The 9,336-nt window shown below is 30.9% G+C and overlaps 1 pseudogene; it reads right to left on the reverse strand.

The window, feature by feature from the left end:
* LOC149185635 (subtilisin-like protease SBT5.3) overlaps positions 1-7,533 on the reverse strand; it is a 43,561-nt pseudogene extending 36,028 nt beyond the window's left edge.
* Positions 7,534-9,336: the final 1,803 nt, after the last annotated feature.

Below are 9,336 nucleotides of genomic sequence, written 5' to 3' on the forward strand. Positions count from 1 at the left end.
GTTGTAAAAATGTTCTAATTTAATTTAATTGATAGTATTATTCAAATTTAGATTTTGAATTAACACACATATAAATTTCCAATTTATATATATATATATAAGCTTGAGTTTTGTACTTATTATAATATAAAACTAAAAAAAATTGAATTGTGTATGAATAATATTTTTATTAATTAATTTTGAAATAATAAAAAGATTCTAAAATTTATATAATATTTGGAAAAATTCAGATTGATACGACATGGTCTAGATTGAAATTGGGCTTGAGGAATTTTGACTTTTAGATAGATGAGCTTATAAGATTTGATTTCAAGAGAATATTTTTAGTCAAATACATTATCCAATAGATGAGATGAAATGTATTTTGAACAAGTTTTCAATTTTAAAACTAAGAATAACATTTTAAATTTAAATATGACTTATTTGACCACCTGTCAATTAGATTGGACCACTCAAGCATTTCAAATTTTTTTACCCTTATGTCTACCATGAGGTTTGCTATGATTTTATGAATGGGTTTGAAGTGTTTTTTGTTTTTCACTTCTATTATGCCATGGAATGTCTTAGATGTATATATTACCTGTTGAGGTTTTCCATTACACCAAAACCTAGGCATAGTAAACTTCCAATCCATTATCATTACCACTCAGGCTTAGTAAACTTCCACACTATTATCATTACTCACTTCCAAACCATCATTACTCTTTTGAGTGGTCTGAGGATGGACCCCAGAGTGGCGGTTCCAACTAGGTGAGTGTGAAAATCCAACACCCTCCCTCAAACACAAATCGGGGAATCGAACCTAGTCAATGCCCTGATTCCGTGTTAGAGTATTTTATTACTCACATTGTTGTATGAATGTACATAGAAAGCCTCCATTATATAGCAATGGAGGCAGCCCGTTAAGGATAGCTACGAAAACTGGACAGATGCAAGTCTCTATGTGAGGTTACAACTCACCATACTTAGCTCATAGGGAAATGAGGCATTGGAAAAACCAACTCCAACATTCAACTGGACAGATGCAAGTCTCTATGTGAGCTTACAACTCACCATGTCTCTATGTGAGCTTACAACTTACCATACTTAGCTCATAGGGAAATGAGGCCTTGGAAAAACCAAATCCAACATTATTGGGTTCTATTTTGGTGTTTTCATTTTGTACGAAAGCACCAAAAACATCATGGAATATGAAGACTATCTTTATCTTCCTATCTTTTATGATCATGATAGCATGTTTAATCAATAATTTCATATTAATCCTATGAACATCCTTGAATATAAAAGTATATCTTTATCTTCTTGTCTTTCATGATCATAATTGTATGATTAATCAATAATTTCAAATTAATCCTATGAAACTCTTTTTTACGAAGTGTTTTGTGGTTGGTTATGTTTTCTTTGAATGTGAATTAACAGATAATACTTAAAACTAGCATAACATTGATTGAAAATGTACAACATAGAAGATAGCTGTGTGAATCCAAAATTACTGGTAACCCATTACTTTGAGTTTCTTATAGTTTCTCTCATTATTTTAATGCATATGTTTAATCAATTTTTGTTAATTGGTCATTTGATTGAATTGAATTTGGGTTATAGTAAACACGTATAACTCCAGAAACCATATTTGACACTGCCTATATATGCAGGATCATTTTGGTTACCATATTTGACACTGCCTATATATGCAGGGATCATTTTGGTTACATGTTTCATCCACGAGGAAGATGTATAAATTGTCATCTTCATTTTTTGGTAAAATTTTACAATTAGAGTTTAAGTGTAAATTTTTACCATTAGTTTTAGTTTTATGTCAAAGTAACATTTATTTTGATCTTAAAATTTTTACAATTAATTTTAATTTTATGTAAAAGTAACATTCATTTTGATTTTAAATAAAAAATTTCGTATTTTTTATATATAATATTTATAAATAAAACTAAAAACTAAAATTAATATATATATATATATATAATATATATATATTATATATTTAATATTTAATATCAATTTTTAAAAATTTCTAATATTAAATATCAGAATTTAAATAAGCTGATGCCTACCGATATATCAGCCACATTGGTTACATTCGTTGTGTTAGTATATACATATTAATAAATTTTAACATAGTAAAATATGATATTTGTTAACTTTTTTATTTATAATAAACACCAAATCTACGTTAACATATTAAACCTATATATAAAAGATATTGTATAATTTTTTTTTAAGAAATGAAACTTTGATTTAGCATATCAAAATACAGGATATTATATAATTATTATTATTATTTTCCTAAAGAAATGAAATTTGATTTAGCAGGGCAGAATTGGAGAGAAGGAGCCCTGACTTTGCACTTTTCCCCGTGAAGAAACAAAACGCTTTCTATCATTATTTCACCTGTAGATTTTGATTGCTTTCTTTCATCATTATTTCACCTGTAGATTTTCCTGCTCTCACATGTCAAATTATTCAATAGCTATCTTCAAACAACAGTCGGTTCGTCGGTTCGTCAGTATTTCAGTGTACCCACAACAATGGGACTTACCACCAAATATTGAGCATGTTTCCAGGTTAAGGACCCAAATACATAGTTCCCTGAAAATTTTTCCGTGGCCTTGAGTGTCAACGTAAATGACTTCTCCTCCCCTTCCTTGGAGAAATCAAGCTTCTTGGGCTCAACTGACACCAAAACTCCAGGAGGAGAGGTCACCTTTGTTTTAAAAGTTATAGGTCCCTCTGCCACAATTTTCACCCTTCTTTTCTAAACATATCTGAGAATATTGTTGGTGTCTAGTAAACATATCTATAATGAGAAAGTGAATCTAAGTATGTGAATATCTAATAAGCAATATAGCCTTACCCACTCAAAATGAAAAAATTTCCTCATGTTTAGGAGGAGATGAATGAGTTTTTTTGGCATACATGTGTGTAGAATAAATGGATAAAAGTATGCACCTGTAGTCATAATGGCAGACTTGATGGCTGCTGGGCTCCAATGAGGATGTGTTGCTTTTAATAAGGCTGCAACACCAGCAACATGCGTGCACGACATAGATGGGCCAGATTCTAAATTGAAAGGTACATGCATATGATCAGATGGAAGCCCAGTAGGTGATGTTGCCATTGAGTATGCTGCTAGGATGCTAAACCCTGGAGCTGTAATATCAGGCTGCATTGGAGAAACAATTCAAAAAACTAATTCCATTTATAAAAAAAACATTCATCATATAAACACATTAGTCTTGGGGTTTGGACTAGGACCTTGAGGATGTCTGGAGTAAGTCTATTCGGACCCTGAGAGGAGAAGGCTGTCATCACTGGAGCTGGCTTTGTATGCCATTCAGTTATTGCTGGAGAAATGTAAGCAATAGGGGACCTAAATGTGCACAATTTATTGGCAAATTAGAATGTTTCATTTAAGGACCTTTATTGGCTAGAACCATTTTTAATGTAGTATTAATATAAATAAAATTAACTGTCGTGAAAACCTACACTGCAGAATTGCTGTAGTCAAAGACTTCTGATCCATCAATTAGATTCAAATGAGATTGTGCATCGACGTCATACGGATTTCCGGGGGTATTGCAGAGAATCATGTCTAATCCACCTGCCATACTTACTTCTTCACCTTCCTCTTCGGTGCCTGTCTCATCGACAGAACTGTAGCAGGCAACAATCTTTCCTTTAACTTTGCTTGGAGCTACAGATCCCAGGTAGCAAGTTTGTCTGCAACATTATTCCATAAAAACTGTTAAAACTCATTATCATAGGGGTGTAACTTTTCATTCCTTGAACTAATACTAATCTAAGTTTCTTGTTTGGAAAGAAAATGTCATATTGATAAGTGGACTGATAGTTATTACAAAAATTATTAAAATTTGCAATCATGTAGCATACACATCTACCAGTGCATACATTTTTTTCTTTGGTAACCGAAACTCGGATATGCTTTGTCCCTGGCATCAAACACAAATGTACAGAGGCATAAAATGATTTTTCTAGCATAATGCAAGTGTTCAGATTTGTTGACTTCATTCAATGCCCTTCACAGACCTTCTAATGGTTCAACAAAAAATTCCTTACACTTGAAAAACATGATACATCATTTTTCAATTTTATAGGACAGAAGGAAAAGTTCGGTAAGCGCAATTTCCCTTGAAAACATCATTATAGAAAATGACTTTCATAGCATTTGGAATTACTTTGATATTAATGCATGTGTTCCAGCCGTTGAAAACTGATAATGGTGTGAAAACAGCTTGTAACGTGAACAAAATGCAAAGGATATAAGCCTATTTTAGTGTCTGCGTTCGAGGGGTAAATTTTGTCCCTAGGGCTCTATGGGGAAGACTTCTGTATACGGATTTCATAAGATGAATTATCTCTTCTTTCAGATTTACCCGAGAAAAGAAATGAATTTGAAGGAATAAGGTATACTCACTATGTATGTCCTATTGTTTCCAAGAACAGCAGCTGAAGGAAATTTTCTGTCAATGCTGCTTGCTCCCACGGTTATGATCCATGGTGCCACATTTGCAACTGTCCCTATATCTGGACCGTCATTTCCAGCGGAAAAGACAACTACCTTTCCTCTTTCGACTGCATGGAACGATCCAATCGCCACTGCATCCACATCATATTGCATGGAGCCAGATCCAATAGAAACAGAGAACACATCAACTCCGTCATGTACTCCTGCATCGAATGCTGCAAGAATATCTGCATCATTGCATACTCGTCCAGACCAACAAGCTTTGTAGCTGCAACTCTGGCATGAGGAGCTGCTCCTTTTGCCGTCCCTTCTGCATAGCCGGCTATACTTGCCTTTTTCACAAAATTCCCACCTGCTGTACACAAAGTATGAATGCCATGTCCCTGATTATCTCGTGGAGAAATAAATTCTCCTGTTTCATATATATTCAGAGGCCCATTTCTAGCCTCATATCCCTGGATGAAGTATCTGGCTCCAATCAATTTCCTGTTGCAAACAACACATTGGATAGTGAAAATTCAATTATATGAAGCAAGGTTCAGGAGGACTACTTCGTGACTACAAAGACACCACAGAGTATGAAAACTGTATGCAAGGTCCTGATTATTAAGCAGGTATATCCTGGTTCTAGCAGACAACCGCAAACTAACAAGCAGTCAAGCAGTCCTTAGCAATACAATCCAACAATAAGAAACAATAACCAGACTAGGCTGCAAGGCAACTAGCAAGAAGAAAAAGGAAGCATGTTGTATTGCTTTTGGTTTTTATCGGTGAAAAGCAGAAATAAACACAAACAGCAGATTGGATAGTGAAACTTCAATTATATGAGGCAACGTTCAGGAGGTCTGCTTCGCGATCAAATTCCTACTTTACAAAGGTCTTCATTGAATCTACAATGGAGTAGGGTTGTAGCAGACAACCGCAAACTAACAAGCAGTCAAGTACAAAGATTCAGAGGATTGCTTTCCTCCATAACCACAAAAGAAGACAATAACCACACTAGGCCGTAAGGAGCATAGCAATACGAACAATAACCACACTAGGCTGTAAGGCTTACAGCAAGAACAAGAATACCTCAGAATATGTGCAAGAAGCATGTTGTATTGTTTTTGGTTTTTATAAGTAAAATTAAAAAATAAACACGACAAATTCACCGTTGGAAATTGCATCTAGGGAAGTACACGACATGAATGCTGTGCTGCTCAGGATGAAAACAATGGACGGTGGACCCACAAATACTTCTTCGAAAAAACAACTTATGGTGCAAAAGTCATCTACTCAATGCATTGAGAAAATCAGTGTCTTGTTTTGTTATCATTATAGATTTATTTTAATTATCAATTTAGCAAGTATTGAGAGAGATTAAATTATTTGAAATGTAAATTTTTTTCTGGTATTTATAAAATTTGGTTCTTAGATTTTTTTGATAGATCTATGATCTACACTGATTTTATCTATCTTATTTTACAACTTAAACTTACAATTACAACAAATATATAAAATACCAAAATTTAAAATAATTAGACTAATTAAAATGTTTAAACCATAACAATTTTTTTCCAATTACTTCACATAAAATATAGATAAGTTTTTCTTTAATAATATATAAATAATTAACTTTGAGATATTTTACCTGGTATAAGTATTGAAATATTTTTTTTATGAATCATATCTTAACTCTTAAAATATTTCTTTATTATTAATATATTCTTTGCATATTAAAATATTTTATTTATAATCAAAATTGATTTTTTTTATTATTAATATTTTTTCTTCAAATGTTACATATCAATTTTATATCAATAATTAAATGAATTCCACATCCCCTTATCATGTAATTGAATTTTTTTTTTGAATTAATTTATTGAAATATTTTATTAAGATTAACATTAAAAATAAATTGCCCTTTTCCCTTTTTATCTATTATACATACATATAAAGCTAAAGTTAATATTGAAATATATTAGTTAACACATTTATTCAAATAGTTTATTTAAGTTCGAAATATTAAAAAAAAAAATGTAAAAATGATATATCTTCTTCATAATTGAAAGTGAAAATAGAAGAAATTTTTTATTTGAATTATTTCATCCTCTAAAGTTGATATTGCTAAGAGTGAGAGTAAAATATCTTTACCACATCTTCTTCATACTTAATTATAAGATCAACTATCACATTATAAATGAGATTATTAATATTTTATTTTTTTATTATAGCCAACATTATTTTTTATTTAAAAATATTTTATTTTTATTTCAAAAAAATATAAGTATCAACTTGAAATAACACTGAAAAAATTAAACATCCCCTCGTACTAAACTGTAAAATATATCTCTTAATATAATAAAAACATATTGAAATCTATTAATGTAAAAATATTCTTTGACCCATTATAGGGAGCAAAGAGGAACCAGTAATAACACTATAAATAGTAGAGAGTTATAAAGAAAAAAGAATACGATTTTCTTTGACATGGAATATTAATTGAGGCACCTGTTGCATAGAGATGCACTGAAATTTGTGCCAGGTTGGCAGAACCCCTTCCATCGTGAAGGAACAGGCCCCGTGCCCATGTCATCGAAGCTTTCAGATTCAGGCCATACACCTAATTTACACAGAGCAGCAACACCAACCAAACAAATCAAATGAATGCCTGATTATAAGCAAGAAAGTATGAGCCATTTGTATGGATATTGAAGAGGGCCACCTGTCTCTATGTTAGCAACGATAACATCCTTCCCAAACTTAGAATTTTTCCATAGCCCTCCACTTTTGTGAAAGCCCAGGAATCCCATGGAACTAGTTGTGTGCAGACCTCTATCTCGGCTAACGATTCACGAACACAGACCATACCTGTGGGAGCTCTGAATAACAAATCCCAACAGCAGTAGCATCCATTCAATTAGAAATCCGAAATTGTTTGGATCTCCAAGCTTAAGTAGCCATTTACTCATACAAATATGGTCTAGTGATGCAAATTCTTTGACCTGAGAGAGCATGAACGTCGTCTTCTTCAAGACGAGCAGCAAAACCATTGATACATCTGGTATAAGAATAATATATGGTTTCCTTGGCTGCCTTGTTGCTGTAATGTTTCATTGAAAATTTATGTGTGAGAACCCAATTCATTGACTGAAAAGATTAATCACTCGTACTAGTTAGTAATATCATTAACATGCTAAAATATGCAGATTATAGATCACATATTAAAATTTAAAACTGATGCTATTACAGATTAATATAGATAAAAACAGCATTGGAGTATTGCACATTTTACTCTGTACATGACAGAGTTCCCATCATTCAATAATTAATTCAATATTACCTTCCTAATATTGATACAGAAGATCATGATGAGAATAAGCTACCATTTGGTGTTGCAGAGTCTCATCATGCTGTCCTCCCAAGTACACTACATATGGCTGCAACAGCCAAAGAAATAATTTCATAAATTCCAATTACGGCTTCGGCACTGAACGATAATTGGCACTAAACAATAATTGGTTTGACAGAACATGGAATTCTCCAATCCCAGTAACCATAACAGCAAAATTCATCCATAAGGAAATATTATGAATAAGAAACTAATAGGGTAACTGAAACGTCAAATGAACTAGACTAGAAGACTACTTTGCATTTGCAGAAAGCTAATTTGTATTCACTCTTCATTAATTTTCTCCAACACTATTAGCTTATCTTCTGAAAATGTACTCACTGAAAATCCTAAATATTAGGAAGCCTAAAACTTTAGGTTAATTAAAAAGGTTATTTCTTTCTTACTTAAAAATAAATAACTAGCATAACCACATTTACCAAAGTTGTTGATAAACATTATATCAATGTATATGAAATATATATACAACCACATTTTCCAATGTGATTGTAGATGGATAAGTTTATATCAACCACATTAATAATTATTATGGATATTTTTTTAAACACCAACTCATTATTAATAACTATATAAATATTAAAAATCATATTATTTATATATATTATTATATGAATATTATATTAATAATATAATAATAATATAAACTCATAATAATATTATTAATATTAATTAGTTAGATTATCATTATATTATATTTATGAGAGATTTTTCGGCGTGAATCACATGGTATTTCATTTGTGGACTCGTGAGTGTGGTTCATGTCAGGACAAGTTGAAGAATCAGATCAAACATTGCATGTTAAATAGTCCCAGCAGAACCTCTAATGGCTATAATTCTTGACCAGGCAACGGCTATATTGACTAACGGTTAAATATGACTGGGGACAGCTAAACGAACCAGGGTCATAAAAATACTTTAATTTCAAAGCTAGTTAGTTATATTATTATTAAGTCAAAGGGGCATATGAATATTCTTAAGAGTTATATATATATATATATATATAGATAGATAATAAATTAATTTTAAACGATTATTAAGTTTAAAGTTAGTTATAAAAAGTATTAACTATTTATTATAAATATTATAATAAGTCAATTGTTAGAAAAATAAGATTTAAATATTCAGATTTAATTAATTGCTTCCTTAATTGTCACATTAATCTAGAGGAATTAACTAATTTAATTGTTTATATGAATTTACCTAAAGGTCTTTACTATTTTATAAATTTTTATTTATAAATATATAAATATATATGTATTTTTTTTTAATTAATATATCTATATCTATATCTATATCTATATCTATATATATATATATATATATATATATATCTATATATTTCTTAAGATAATAGTTGGTTATAAACAAAAATATATTGAGAGACTAAGTCAAGTGTAGGAAAGAAAATAGTATAACTAATAATTTATCTTAATTGTTAAATTAA

The sequence above is a fragment of the Pinus tabuliformis genome, chromosome 3_1 (genome assembly GCF_031772625.1).
Source record: "Pinus tabuliformis cultivar Carrire ecotype Pingquan chromosome 3_1, CPIR1, whole genome shotgun sequence".
In the NCBI taxonomy this organism is placed as follows: Eukaryota; Viridiplantae; Streptophyta; class Pinopsida; order Pinales; family Pinaceae; genus Pinus; species Pinus tabuliformis.